At 47.6% G+C, this 16146-nt stretch overlaps 1 protein-coding gene across 10 annotated transcripts in view; it reads left to right on the top strand.

The window, feature by feature from the left end:
• Nucleotides 1–16146, top strand: part of scrib (scribble planar cell polarity protein) — a 72731-nt gene that overhangs the window by 8117 nt on the left and 48468 nt on the right. The window lies entirely within an intron of this gene.

Raw genomic sequence — 16146 nt, 5'->3', positions numbered from 1 at the left:
CCTGGAGAAAGGAAGAGAAAGAATAAACCAGTAGGAAATGGCAGATCCAGGTGAAGGATTGAACTTTAGGAGGGATCGGTCCTCTACGGCAACAGGGGAATAAGATTCTCTTTAATGATGTGCATCTGAATTCACCTTACGTCACATTGGCTAGGGGTTTCTGCTAGATAGGAGTAGCGGATAGCCACAGAAAGTCGAGGGATGGTCACAACTATCATTAATGCATGGTGCTGTTCTAGTCGACAAGGTCCATGCGTAGGAAGTGGAGAGCATGCGGCAGTTTAAACGAGGTGGTTGGTGTTTAAATTTATCTTTGACATTTCTGTGGCGTTGCGGATGCTGCTCCCAGAACGTTTGATCCAGCAGGGGCTCTGGGCCCACGGCCCCGGTCTGGGTAGCGGCTCTTTGACGGCCACTGCGGGCCCTCTGACGTGCTACTTGGCACTACAAGCGCCCGCAAACAAAACCCTGGTGTTTATCTGCACGCCACACACACTTACCGGAGCCATCCGTCGCCTTTGTCTTCCTGTCGCTCGCGAAGCGGACACCCTGCAGCACGCAGGGCTGCACGCCGGGCAGGCCGGCCAGTCGATTGGCCGGGACGGCCACTAGCTTCTGTCTCTGACACTGTTCTCTATGGTCGTCGTTCACTGTGGTTTATCCCTCGGATGACTATGTCTAGTCATCCGCACACTGTGCTTGATTGACTCTGGTCTGCTTATCTTTATGTCTAGTCATCTGGTTACTGTGCTTGTTAACCTTGGCCTGTCTTTCTGTATGTCTGGTTATCTATTACCATTTCTCGATTACTTTGGTCTGTCTATCTGTGTATCCACTCATCTGCTTACTTTATTCGGTCACCTTGGTCTGTATTTTCATGTGTCAAGCCATCAATTTAGACTGCTTGATTGCCCTGGTCTGTCCATATAGCTACCTGCTTATTAATTGCTGCTAAATTTGCTTTGTCCTTCAATCCATTTATCTTGTCTTCCTCTTGATGCTCTTGATCATGCAAGTCTGTCCTTCTATGTATCTATCTGTTTACTGGGCTCTATTAGTATGGTCTGTCAAACTAGCCATTGTCTCCTTTATTTAATGCCATTCCTTTGGAGGGGGAAACATTGGCAGAACGGGCTGGCAAGCCACCATCTCCGTTTGAGCTGCTTGGTGGAGGCCTGTGTTATTCTTGTTGGTTCCTGTTCTAATGGGGAGCGCCCCCTGTTTTGCTGGAAACCGAAATAAGCAAGTTAGGAGGTGGAATACATTGTTCTGGGTCCTAGTGCCGGGCTCCTCACCTCACCAAGAACATCGGAACATGCCTCATTGTTCAATGTAGATACGTTCTCTTGTTTGAATTAAACCATGTATATCAATGACTACGGAAACATGTTATTGCCGTCAATAGCTTCTCTGTTAACAGCCTAGAACTTACTACGCAATGCTGGTGCAAAATCAACCCTAATACACGCACCCTTGTTGGCACGGTGATGTTGTACGGCCCCTCGACAACGCTGACTTTGATAACAACATGGCCGGCCTTTGGAACACTCTTCTGGGGGACTGGCCGTCCCCCAGCGCTCAGCGTCCTGGGTCTTTGTCTCGAGCTCCAGCGGTCCTATCGCAGCACCGTGTGCGTTGGCGCTCTCTGAAACTTGTGACGGCACAAGAACAGTACTCGGTTGATCGGGTTTGGCGGACTGGTGAGCAAACACAACACAGGTCTGGTCCGGCTGACCGGGTCCGACGAGGTAGTGTTGATGGGGGTGGTTTGGGGTGGCAGTCTGGGCTCGTGGGTGAACCCTGTTTGAAACCATGGGGTAAACTCGACGGGGAGGGGGGGTCCCGGGAACATACAGGAGCTGTGTATGGAGGTGTGTATGTGTGTGTGTCATGCTTGCATGTCAAGCACAGAAACTAACAAGGAATAATGGGTGAATAGAATGGATGTTGTCACACGAGAGATTGTACCCATGCGCTTGTGTGTGTGTGTGTGTGTGTGTGCGTGTTTGTGTGTGCCTGTGTGCATATGTGTGAGTGTATCAGCAGTCTTTTCAAGCCCTTTTGTATGTCTTTGTTCAGCCAGAAGCCTGCACAAAGTAATTGTCTGTCCACATATTTGCACGTTAATATCTTGTAGCTCCAGCACTTGCCAAGGCTGCCTCGTTTGTTTATGATATTGGGGGTAGTGGGGGGCGGCCAGTATTTTCACGGCAGTTGAACTCGGTCAGCGAGAGGGAGAGAGGGCCGGTGTAAATCTGCTGACGGGGGGTCGATGACGGTCGGGGCATTGTGTTGTATGAAAGGTCGGGGTCCGGCGAGCCTCGGCAACGCTCTGTCGCCGCACAATGCAACTCTTGAGAATTTCGCTCGGCCTTCCGGTCTCCCAGCCAGCTCTAATTATACTCTCCGCTGCAACACTGTTTTGGGTTGGAAAACCAAATTGCACTACAAAATAATGTGGGTCGCCCAGGGCCTACGCCCAGAAACATGGGTAGGTTTGGTCGGGTCAACCATGGTCTGTCTCACTCACTCACTCACTCACTCACTCTGTGTGGGTGTGCAGTTTTGGCCGCTGTTCTCCCATTTTAATACATTACACAAGTCCAGAAAAATGGATTCATGCCAATTTCGGGATTCTTTGCTTCCTCGAGCTGGCTCGGAAATTGGAAGTAAATGTCAGCGCAATGTTTGTTGAAACATATTGATGGCATTGGCCTACAAGAGGCGCTTAAGTGTATCTGCCACTTTCATATAAAAAACAATGGCGGAGACTGACAGACCTGTAGAGCGGCAACGTTAAACCAACGTTAATGTCAAAGCCATACTCTTAACCACTACGTTAGACCCATATGTTAAACCACTACTTTTACCCATACATTAAACTTGTGCGTTCATTTATACCGTATTTCTTTCACCGAAGCGTAATATTTACGGTATATCAATACATATGTTATTGGCACTCATAAAATGTTGTAAGATGGTATCGCGAGGTCCCTACCAGTAGCATGAGGAACACACCGATGAAGTGTTCTACGGGGGTCGAGATAGCCCCAGTCTGCTGAACGCCGCTAGCTCAATAGAGTTGTTTGCTCTAAGTCATGTGACTTTCCAGGATATTCAGGCATGCCTGGAATCTCCAGGAGGCTGCCCTGCCCTTTCCAAAACCACACACACATTCATTCACAAACTACCCCATGCACGTTCGCACACATGCGCATTCCTTGTGGCAAATCTCACACACCAACTGTTGGCTAACACAAACAGAGTAGCGTGATACGTGTGCATCCTACACACAGACACAGAGAGAGACGGACAGACACACAAACTCTGTCTCTCTCACACACAAACTGTCTCTCCCACACACTAACTTTGTCTCTCTCACACACTAACTCTGTCTCTCACACACACACACACACACACACACACACACACACACACACACGTTTAATCACATCTCCAATCAGCAGTGCAGTTGACAGTTCTTAAAAGTTGTCCTGAGACTGTGTCGCGGTGATTTAAGTGAACAACTCTAATTCTAATTCTAGCAGTTTAATTAAGGCTGCCGTCTCTCCCTCCCCCATAGGACTGGCTGAGCTGGGGGAAGGGCAGGAGACCAAGCTGCTACCCATGGTGTGTGTGTGTGGGTCTGGTTGATCGTGTGCATATATACAGTATTGGTTATGGATGGTTAATGTTCAGGTAGAGGTTGGGTTAGATAGGAGGTCACGTTGAGGTCAGTGTTCGGTGGGGGTGAGTTCCAGATAATGGTCAGGGGAAGGGAAGCATGTGTATGGAAGTTCTGTCTCTGTACTGTCCAACCCCCCACTTGATTTGTCTCTGTACTGTCCAACCCCCACCTGTTCTTAATTGACCTGTCTCTGTACTGTCAAACACCACCTGCTCTTTATTGACCTGTCTCTGTACTGTCCAACCCCACCTGCCCCTTAGTGACCTGTCTCTGTACTGTCCAACCCCACACTGCCCTGTAGTGACCTGTTTCTGTACTGCCCACCTGCTTCATAATGACCTGTCTCGGTGCTGTCTATCCCATACCTGCTCCTTAACGAGTCACTAGTAAAAATCATCTCATAAATGTCTTGATAGTAGGACCCAACAGCCACTCAATGGGGTTTTTGTACAGGAATGTTTCTTGGTAGAGTTTATATTAGGGCTGGGCTATATGGAAAGTACCATTCTTAATGGCCTAACCGATGGTCCTTACATTGAAGTAGACGGACAGACATATACGTAAACAGACATTAATGTATGGTATCAGGCTAGTACTCCTTTTCCTTTCTCTCTGACATTTCAAACATCATATTTGACCATTGTAAGGGGATGACCTAAAAGATAGACCTCAACACCAATTAATGATTTAACACTAGAGAAATGAATAACTAGTATAAAATAGTGCGACGGCCCATACAGTCCACGCGAAGACCGGCGGAGTGTTTCGGACATACAGGCTCACCAGTATACAAAGAAGAGGTCCTCCACAACCCAGACAATGCTTACAGGGGAGGCTGCAGCTCTAACACACATGCATGCTCCCAAGGGTGTATTTTACTGCCACGCAAAAGTCCTCCTGGTTGTGTGTCCCAACGTCACACCGCAGCTCCACCCCCCCCCCTGCTACCTCCACCCCCAACCGTGACACCACCGCTTCTTCTGAGCGGACACACGCAACTCTGCTTCATCACAATAATCGTGATGATGATAATCATAACAGACCGTTGGAGACGGTCACCCTGGCAACCTGAAGCTGGGGGCTGGGGAGTGTGTAGTAAGCGGCTGAGTGTGTGTGTATGAAGTGGGTGTGTGTATGAAGCGTGCGTGTGTGTGTGTGTGTATATGAAGCGTGTGTGTGTGTAGTAAGCGTGTGTGTGTGTGTGTGTTGGTATAGTAAGCGGGTTTGTATGTGTTTGTAGTAAGTGTGTGTGTGTGTTGTAAGCGGGTGTGCAGTAAGCGTGTTTGTGTGTGTATATATGAAGCATGTGTGTGTGTAGTAAGCGTGTGTGTGTGTGTATAGTGAGCCGGTGTGTGTATATGAAGCGGGTGTGTATGTGTGTGTAGAAAGCTGGTATGTATGTGTGTGTAGAAAGCCGGTGTGTGTTTGTGTGTAGTAAGCGTGTGTGTGTGTGTGCAGTAAGCGCGTGCGGGTATGTGTATGAAGCAGGTGGGTGTGTGTGGAGGGGGGGTTTGGGCAGCTGTTCATGCTGATGCAGGGATCAAGACAGCCGTGCGTATGTCTTCCTGTCGACTTAGTGCGGGTGTTATGGTAGTTGCCACTTGTGTGTGTGTGTGTGTGTGTGTGTGTGTGAGATGCATGGGGGTTGAGTCCCACTCTTAGTGTGCGTGTGTCTGTCTATTTAGTTTCATGGACTTGTATGAGCAGGGGGGATTGTAGGTAGCTCCCGGTGCATGTATGTGTGTGGGGGGTATTGTGGGTGGGGGTGTGTGTGGGGTGCTCCCTGTTCTGATCCCAGGGCGGCTGGGTGGTAGGTTGTGGGGACAGGGCTGTAATTATGCTGTCTCCATGACGTATTGACGGTTTGGCTCGTAATCCGTGGAAATGACATCCCCCTCTCCCCCAAGAGTCTGCCTGTCTGTCTCGGTGTGTGTTGTGGGTTCATTGTTTAACCTGTGTTATAAAACTGGAGAGAGGGAGAAAGGGCTCAGTCCATGTGAGGTGGACCTAATGTGACATTATATCCTCTAGATTATATGATCTAGAATATACACTGTCCGTTATTCTCAGAACAGTCATGCAGAATACTTTAATGATAAGGACCAAACTACAGTTTCGTTCTTGAACTACCATCTTCACCATTACCTCATCCAAGCCGTATGGACATGTAGACAATTTGTCAAGTGCACATCATAAATAACGGACGCGTAGGTCAAAGAGTTGTCCGGTTCCTCGCTCAAGCTTAAAGGCTATAGGCTTTCCTGTTCCTCGACGACCATCACCAAGGCCTCTCCCCTCTCCCCTGCCTTGCCCCTTAAAGTGCTAAGCAAAGTGAGGCTAGCTTTTCTCAACACCTGACTCTGTCTTAGGGCCCAGTCACCACACCAAGGCTGGCACACTTTAACACTTAAACAGCCCAACCCAAATTTGACCTACACAGAGGTGACTTTGGCCTGCTGTTGCTATGGGATGTAGGTTCTAGAAGGCAGGTTTTGTGCTCTGCTACTGCAGAGGGTGACACTAACTTCATGGCAGTCTGTGGGTGTGTATTTAACTTTTTAAACCTAGCAAATGATAGGCCTTGAAAAGACACTTGACCAAGGGGAAAGTATAGGTACAGTTAGTGTGTCACTTTTGTCCCTGTTCCAGTGTTAATGACCTATCATTTGCAATAGAGTCTACGTTGCTGAGGAGAGCTGGTCAAAGGTGAAACCTGTTCTTTGCTGGTGCTGAAACACCAGCAAAAGAATGGGGAAGTGAACCAGTCCTTATACATCGTGAGGAAGTGAACCGGTCTTAATACAGTATAGATCTTCACAAAGCCGTCTTTCCTGATCCGATGGAGGTACTACCTAAAGTTTACCAAGCAAACAGCGTGGGGCATTTTGAGTCATGGATATACAGTGTCCACTGTGGTTTTCCAGGAAACACAAACACACACAGGTGTGCCTCAGGTGGCAGAGGAAGGGGGTAAACAAGAGTACCAGTGAATATTGGTTCAAATCTCTGCTTCGACAGACATATGCGAGAGATCAAATCTCTCAGTTAAAGAGCCTCCTTTGGCCAACGGTGGTGATATTCTACGTTGACCCTATAGAGACGTCACACAAGGCAGTGTGACCGATCTTACATTTCTTTCTTTCTTTGAAGCACCAACGAATACAGACAGATGCTCTCTGCTGCTGTGGACGCCGTGCTGACGGTTTCACCTCTGACCCTCTAATCCACGCATCGGTTGTCTTCAGGGTCTGTTTGTTTTTCTGCACCATTGTTTTGTATCGACTCGACCTTATCCTCCTGCCTAATTTTGTTGTTATACAATACAGTTAATGCTAATATTAATAACCTCTGCTGCCGATATTGTTAAGCAGCCTACCTCTTTGGTGCAATCAGAAACACAGAAAAATTCATCACTAATGATCAACTGGTATCTATTGTACTTTTTATTTTGTTTATTTTGCACTGATGGATTTTTATGAACTTTTATCTATTGTGCTCTTTTAGGTAGCACATTTGCTATTCTTGTTCTACCTACCTCTAACAGATGTAAATAAGCTTCTAGCTAAAGGGTTAATTTCCAAATAATTGTGAGCTGTCCCTGTAAAAATTCACAATAAAATAGACTAGCTAGCTGGTGTGTGTGAGTTGTCTACCACCCTGGCCTATCCCATCTCTAGCAGCTCTGATAAACTACCATTCACTGCTAAAATCGGCAAGCTAGCTAGAGGCTGGTGTGTCTGACTTGTCCACCACACCTGGCCTAAATCCCAGCTGGGGCCACTCTGATGGCCGGTATGGAAACCTGCAGCTAGTGTAACAGCCTCTATAGCCAGGGTTAATGTTTTACCCAAGGGCCAGATAAAGGCCTATCTGGTATCATTATAATTACCACAATCTGTGCTGGGCTCCGCAAACTTCCTGGTGCTTTTATGAAGACCAATCAGTGAGAGAATAGCAGAGATACAGCAGCATAGGATGTTGTGATAGTCTGGATGTAATCAGGGTAAACAGGCAGGGGATTTGAGCACTTTGTTGCCAATGTACTGCTGTTAACAGGACAGACTTCGCTACTGTTTTAGATGTGTTTACATGGTTTGTTATATATATAGTACTCAGCGCAAACATTCATGCACGTATATTGAGAAACACGGGAAAACAATAGGAGACCAACATGTTCTCACATTACCAAGACGCCTGTAGAGTACCACTCGGGGGTTAATACAGGAGAAGTGCATGCCTAACGTCTACTCCCAAGAGTTCCTCTAGGCTGAGACTCCTCAGAAAGCTCACTCTGCTTCCAAAATGATCCAACTCAACCGTGTTTGCGCTGAAACTTTGTGTACACCCCCCCAATTTACATGTACTTGCTACCTGTACCGCGCGAGACCAAAGACCTGGGCTGAGTGCTGGGGAAGCCCGTTGCACAGATGCTGTGGGAGATTTGACTGCAGGGCTGCAGGCTGTTCAAATACGTGCGTGTGTGTTTGATCGGCGCCGTGTGTGTTGACAGTGCGCTGTCCGAACAGGAAGAGAGTTTTTAAACAAAGACAAGAAGCCCAGGCGGCGTTGAGAAGGGCGGAGGGAAAGGGGGGGATAGGTAGGCTGTTGCCATGACGACAGAAAGACGGATCAGGACCTTCACAGGAAGGGGGTTGAGGTCCTCGTGTGGACTGTAAACAACAGAGCTAGCGAGAGGTGCTCAGGTTTGTGTTTTGTTTGTGTTTTGGTAGGTGATGTGTTGGCAGGGAGATGGTTGGCAATACAGTTTTCCGTAGATGTTGCTGTCACTGGAACATGAAGTGCAGTAGCGAGCTTGAGGTGCAATATCGAACATTGCGCTGTCGAGTCTTTGACATTGCTACTTCTATTGAGGACATCGCGTGTGTGTGTCTCTGTGTGTGTGTGTGTGTGTGTGTGTGTGTGTGTGTGTGTGTGTGTGTGTTTGTGGTGAATGTAATCAGCCACATGCTGGCTGACGCAGGTGTAATTTGAATATCAGGTTTGAATGCAAATCTCCTCTGAGGCGCCACACACACATCTGCAGCTCTGCAAATCCCTGTTCAACTCACCTGTGATTTTCAGTTCTTCAGGTATTGTTGCTTTATATGGCCATATTGTGTTTGTGCCATGTAACGTGACCAAGTTAGATTATATATTTATATATTTCATGAGAATATATTGAATGCATATAACGCGTTGTTTTAGCATCACTTTTATCCAAAGCATCCTACAGTCAATTCACCTTTTGATTCAACGGACAATACATTCAGCCATTTTCAGCCTTGTGGCGAACAAGGTCCAAATCGCCGGGAACGCCAGTCATTGGTAAGAAGATAACACCTTTCAGAATCACGTGGTCGAGAGAGCGCCCGGCGATGACTGCTTTGTTTTGATCCTCGCGGTGGATAAACCCTGGTCACATGTTATAGGTCGGGAGGTCAGAGAGGTGTTACATAGCGTTGTTTGGCCTAACCCTGGTTTACAACAACAACACCGAATCAAGCCGCCTTCCCGCCGCTGGAGGGATTATCTTAACGTGTACGTACAGGATGAGTCTAGATGATAATCAACGTGAGGAGAGCGACCACGGCCTGCATGAAACACTCTGCATGTTTCCTTTCGATTGATATTCTTTTCACAGAACCGAGCTGCCATACAGCCATCCTTATTCTAAGCTGTACTTCAGGGTTCCCACAAAAAAAGTTAAGCAGAGTGGGAAATGCTTTGAGAAGGGGGCAAGCGATGCAGGGCTATAACCTCAAAATCCCTATTCAAGTTGTCGTTACTTGAGTTGACTTTTGTACTGCAGGTAAAACAATCGTGGGTTTAAAAACAAATTATAATAATATTATTATGTGAGCATTAACCAAACTGTAAACTGAACCCTCAAACAACAGTGTGAAAGCGGGGCAAAAAGAGAGGCCAGTTCAAGCAGTCAACACCGCTAGAGCCACGGTGACGGCGATCGCTGGGTCTGCCCCTCGCACCTTGCTTTGTATGCTTTATTGTGAGTGTTTAGTGCAGACTTGGCGTGTGTAGTTCAGTGAAAATGTAATTTGTTTGTAGAGGTGGACAGTCGTTTAGCGTAGATGCTGCGCCTCACCTATATACACACTATGGGAAACCCTGCATATATTTGGGTGTGAGATAGTGTGGTGGCTGGAGTAGTAGGGCAGACCCTCTGCGGCAATGTGCTGGGTTTGATTACCAATGACTGCAGCCTACCTGTCAGCATCATAGAGCTGGATACGCTTGCACAGGTCAACGCGGATCAAAGCATCTGCTAATAGTAGCAGTCATATTGTTGTTATTCCTAGAGTTGTTCCGATACCTGATTTCGGAAATGCCTCCGATGCAGCTAAAAATGCTGGATCGGGCATCGGGGGGGAGTACATAAGTCTATGTACCGATCTGATATGACGTAATGTATTAGCCCCTTTAAAATCCACTTTAATGTAGTTTCACCTGGCATGAATCAATTTTTCTTCACTTGCTGTTACTGGCAACTACTGTTTTAGAGCAGCAAGGAAGAATTGATTGCCACCGGTAATTTATCTGCAGGAACAGGTGGCAGAGGTGACTTGGCGGTCAGCACATCCCGTAGTGGTCCTGTGTGTGGCCAGACCTGGGTTGTTTCTGAGCTCAGATAGCGGTGTGTTAAGCTGAGGGGATGCTGATCTCCGGGTCTGTTAATAACCTGATAGCTGGCAGCTCATGGGTTTGCAACAAACAGTACGGTATGTTCTGTAATAGCACGGTGTCCTCGCTCTCCTACCCTCTGCGTCTCTTTCCATCCATGAGTCGATCGCTCATTTCCTCACTCTCACTATGTTTCTGTGTGTCTCTCTCCCACTTTGACTCTGTCTCTACTACTAATGTCCTTAAAATAGACAACCGTAAACACATGGTCAACAATGTGTGCACACACACTGCCACTTTATGGTTCGCTGTGGAGTGCTTGCAGGTAATCGCATTAGGGTCTCTTAAAAGTGACACACACGCCTTCGCCGCAAAGTGTGCAGATGTTTTTAGCACCGCTAACCTTGCCTTGATGGATATTTCCGACCTAAACGCACCGTGACAACAATCACACACGCACGCATGCATCAATAAAGGGTCCATTTAGAAGGTAGCTCCATCCGTCCTTCACTGTTGGCTCTCTACATGCATGTCACTTACAAGGACATTAGTTAATGTGTCGGTCAAATTACAAGGTACATATTCATGCATGAATCACACACGAAGACACACGTGCGCATGCCAAAAGACGCACACACACACACACACACACACACACACACACACACACACACACACACACACACACACACACACACACACACACACACACACACACACACACACACATAGCAACCATTCAGAGAGCCTATATGCAGTGAGAATCTGTTCTATTCTGTCCTCATCGATAATGATTCACCATCAGCCTCTTGTTTAGAAAACACACACAGACACACACTCTTTGAGCACTCTCTCTCGTACACTTCCCTTTTGTTTTTTTCCCAGTCAGTGCCCTCTGTTCAACTGTAACCTCTTCATCCCCCAGTACATCTGTTTGTCTCTGTCTCAATTCAAGAGCCGTTTGGGAATGAAAAAAAGCATTCACATTGCCAAAGCAGTAAACAATGTAAAACAAAGGAAAAACAACAATGTCAGCCAAAAAAGGGAAAAGCCTATAAATAAATGACTGATTTATATGTGACAAATAAAATGCACCAAACAAAAATAAAAGTGACGTATGACATACTATAAAGAACCACCCCCCTCTCAATCTCTTTTGACATTATGGAAATCCCCTGACCCCCCTAAAGAGAGTGAGATAGGGCAGTTATGGGGTAGAGAGAGAGAGAGAGAGAGAGAGAGAGAGAGAGAGAGAGAGAGAGAGAGAGAGAGAGAGAGAGAGAGAGAGAGAGAGAGAGAGAGAGAGAGAGAGAGAGAGAGAGAGAGAGAGAGAGAGAGAGAGAGAGAGAGAGAGAGAGAGAGAGAGAGAGAGAGAGAGAGAGAGAGAGAGAAAGAGAGGGGGGAGGGCTGAAGTCATTGAAAGTCTCTGTGGGATGGCCGGCCTGGCCTTTGTCCCTCCGCCATAGAAAGGTGTGTGTGTGTGTGTGTGTGTGTGTGTGTGTGTGTGTGTGTGTGTGCATGGCAACAAGAGGTCATCACCTATGCAGATTGATCCAGGACTCCGGCAGTGTGTGGCTCTATTCCCTGGTCTTCAGAACCGTCTCTTTATCAGACTTCAGACTTGCGATCGACCAGTAAGACACAGCAGTGCTGTCGTCATCAGTCTCAACCGACTGACCCTCACTCCTTGATTGTTCTGGAAGGTTCTGTAGCCTCAGTAGGGGCCCGGAGGGGGGGATCCGGTGGTCAGGAAGCGTTCAGTCCCATCAAAACAGTGAGCAGTGGTTATCTATAGGCATGCATGTCTTAATGAGGCTGTGCACTGGCCTACACAAGCTACCCAGCCAACCAAATCCTCCCAGCGCTTAAAAAGGATCGCTCGCACACCCTCCCTCCCCACCATAAACCCGTCTCAACCTCCCCACCTCTCATGGTGTGTGTGTGTGTGTGTGTGTGTGTGTGTGTGTGTGTGTGTGTGTACACACTTGTACGCAGGGTTTAGAGCGGTTGGGGAATACGGCTCCATCTTTGGTGATGCTCCCTCTAAATCAGTAAACAAGAGGGGGTGAATAGAGGGCTCACTTCCAATTGAAAGCAGGACGACGACAGGTGGAAATGGCAGTACGAGAGGTTGAATAGTCTGTAATTCCACTTCCTCCCGAGGGCCCCTGGGAACGGCGTGCCATGTGATCAAACGCCTTGAGAGTCGGTTAGCTGTTAATTCCCAGCAGAGGGAGTACAGGCTCCTCCTCCTAGCGAAGGGATTAGCACAGGCCCAGTGGCCCTCCAGCCAGCGCCATGCTAAAGCCCTGCACTTGATCTCATTGTTACACCGCTCACTATGCCAGTGGCTCTTCTGCTTTCAGAGAAGGAGTGAGAGAGAGAGAGGGTAACGGACGGAGAGACCCGGAGGAGGGAGTGTGTTGGAGATCTGTGTGTGTGAACCAACCTCTCCATTTGGGGTTGACTAGGCAAGCAGATCATTGCTAAGCGCTGTGTGTAGCTAGGCTGACTTAGTGTTTCACTTGTTTCGACCAATCAGGATGCTTGAGGCAAACAAACAAACTCGGGCAGCAGTAGTAAACAAAAAAAAAAGGGTCTCTTAAGGTTACAAATCAACACAGTGTTGACTGGCCACGAGAAATACACTGATTTAAATCCTCCTCTAAAAGCTTCCTCCACTCACGTTTTCTTGGGAATTGTATCCCTGTAACGAATTGAGGAAACAGGGCATAACCCCACAGCCTTACTTGGTTTCTGGCCCGGGCTCTGTGGCGTCCCCCCCCCCCCCCCCCCCCAGAAGATGTGTTAGGACTCCTGGATCCCAGATTATAGTTCTTAACTAGCCTGGTTTAGTGCTATGTCTGGGTTAGCCTGGTTTAGTGCTATGTTTTTAGCTAGCCTGGCTACGGTCTTCATATGAGCTAGCCTGGCCTATTGCTATCTATGTCTGGGTTAGCCTGGTTTAGTGCTATGTTTTTAGCTAGCCTGACTACGGTCTTCATCTGAGCTAGCCTGGCCTAGCGCTTTGTCTGGGTTAGCCTGGTTTAGTGCTATGTTTTCAGCTAACCTGGCTTAGCGCCAAGTTTTTATAGCCAACCAGGCATAGTGCTATGTTTTTTGCTAGCCTGGCTTATCGCTGTGTTTTTAGCTAGCTGGGCTTGCGCTGTGTCTTTGCTAGCCTGGCTTCACTCTGGGTTGTGTGTGGAGAATGTGAACATGTGTGTTGACTTGAATACCTGCCGTGCAGGATCTGTACTGAGGATTCATTCTTCGTGTTTATCTTGAAGTCACAAGACTGTAGACTCTGGTGCTCTCAGATAGAGACACAGTCTGTAACAGGAGCGAAACACATACACATGCGCACAACCACACACAAACTCTCAATCAGACACACAAGTTTATGTTTAAATATGCACTGCAAACCGATATAAGATTAGTGATGCTGTGTATTTGAGCGCTGAGAATGGAAACAATATATTAGTATTATTTACTTTCCTTTAGTTCAGTGCATAGTAGCAATTAGTTTGTTTACCTGTCCTCGACAAGACCATAATAATTAATTTCTTTATGCATTGTATTTCCACTTACACAGTGGAAGTACCTCATCCCACTGTGTTGACCTCTTGACCTCTCCTGCACTTGTGAGGGGCTGCCTTTTGCATAAAGGTTAATTTGAATCTTTAAGGCACTTAATAGCAATTCCTGGAATCCTCTGCGGTTCCATCAGCATTCCTGTTCTAATTCTGTTTTTAATTCCTTTTTCTTACGAGCCGAGACGAGAAGTTTTATTTGGGAAAGAACTGCCTGTAAAAATCTATTTAAAAAAACGAACAAAAAACTCTAAAACTTTCAACACAAAAGAGGTCAAATGAGTGACCAACCCTTCAGTCACTTAGCACTGTGAGTCACCTCCCCTCGCCGGTGGTTATTGCACCAAAGCGATGCGTAACTCAAACAGACTGCGACTCCTCCGTGTTGTCCTCAGACATTCCAGCCCAGCCCTGGCCCCCTGCCATCGGGCTCTGCGGCCAGGGTTTGGACCGGGCTCTGACCGGGCTTGGAGCAGAGTTCTGTGGCGCTGGACCCGCCTGGAGCCCAGGGAGGGTTAATAGAGAACCGGCTGTTCTGCGGCCCGCTGAATGGCGGTCTTTGTGCGCGTTCGTAATCGTATGTTCACAGACCTGATTGCATTACGGACCCAGACCCCCCCCACCCAACACTCCCTGCTATTACCAAGCGACTAGGACTTGGACGGGATCCACCACCAGGAGGAAGGGGGCTTAAGGAGGCGAGGGAGGAGGAGGAGCCTAAGGATTGAGGGGAAAAAAGGGGAGGAGGAGGCGGCCAAGGATAGGGTTGAAGGTGAAAGAGGGAGCAGGGAGGGAGGCAGGAGGTGGAAGGAGAGGGCTGTGAAGAAGGAGGAGGGTTGAGGGTGTAGGAGGAAGGTTAGCGGACTAAGGAGAGAGGGACGAGGAGCAATGGAGAGGGGACGCGGATATCAATATAAATCGCTGCTCAGACATGGCTCCTCACATCCACAAATTGTGGCGTTATACGATAGGTGTCCCTGTCCAAGACACCATCATCCAAATCAACGGCTTTCCAAAACGAGCTCCACACATCCGCACATCACATACACGTGGCATTGTACTCCAAAGTGTCCGGGAAGCCGAATTGTCTCTCGGACGCAGCATTCAACCGCTTCCCAGACAGAGCACAACACGTCCACACACACCTCGGCTATGGTGTCCCTGGGTCATGACGTCAATGAGTACACTAACAGGCTCTTTATAGTCACGGAAATACATTTTTATCTGTGTAAAAAAAAAAATATATATATTAAACTATAATGTATAAATAGTTTAGGGCGATCACAACCATCTCATCCCAGCAACTGCGACAGATGCATGCAGTGTATGGCAGGTGTTTGCAGCGCAAAGAGATGCAAATGCCAGCTCGAGCCGCAAAGGGCCTTCAAAAAAAGGCAGGTGACTTTGGCAACAGCCATCCCATCTGACACGAAAGGGCCCCAGTTGCAGGCCATCACAGATGCGGTGACATATTACATCGCAAAAGACATGGTCCCCATTTATGCAGCCTAAAAAAGGGGTTATTTGAGAGGCTTCAAACGATGCACCATATATTCTTTTAGCTTTTTTGCGATTTAGAGAAAATCTTGTTTGAATCAGAAATCGTCTGTTAGTTTTCCTTTTTCTTTTTCGGGCCAACACTGCTGCCCAGAACTGGGAGGATGGTTAGCAGGAGGAGGAGGGGTGAGGGTGGTGGGGCGCTAAGCTGTCGATTCCAGAGCTTTTATAGAGTCTGTCCAGACTCTATAAAAGTTGGCCCAGTTGGAGGATTCCTAGCCAGTGTTGCAACGCCTCTCCTCCCTTCTAATGTTGACTCGAGAGAGATAAGAGACGAAAATGTACCAATCAAAAGAGGTCACATGGGGGGTGCAGGCACTGACCATTAAATACTTTTCAATACTTTTCTGGGAATGTTGTGCAGGCCACCACACCCCAGACAACCCAAATAGAACAGAGCAATCTAGATCAGGAAGTAGCTGTCATCACACCACAACAGGCCATGACATTGTTCCTCAGGCTGTTATTCTAGAGCTGTCCTTTTGTGTGTGTGTGTATAAAGTGTGTGTGTGTGGGCTGGTGCCTTGGTGCAAACAGGTATTCCCAATGGATCTTTCAAACTTTGGTGTGTGGTTTCTCCTTTACCTCTGTGATGTGGTCGATCTCCCTATCAGTGGGTCTTGGATGTATACATCTGTGTGCTTCAGCTGTATGTACACTGTAATAATT

The sequence above is a fragment of the Pollachius pollachius genome (assembly GCF_949987615.1).
Source record: "Pollachius pollachius genome assembly, chromosome: 17".
NCBI classification, from domain to species: Eukaryota; Metazoa; Chordata; class Actinopteri; order Gadiformes; family Gadidae; genus Pollachius; species Pollachius pollachius.
Note: the sequence above shows the minus strand (reverse complement) of the source record. Positions and strands in the feature narration are given on the sequence as shown.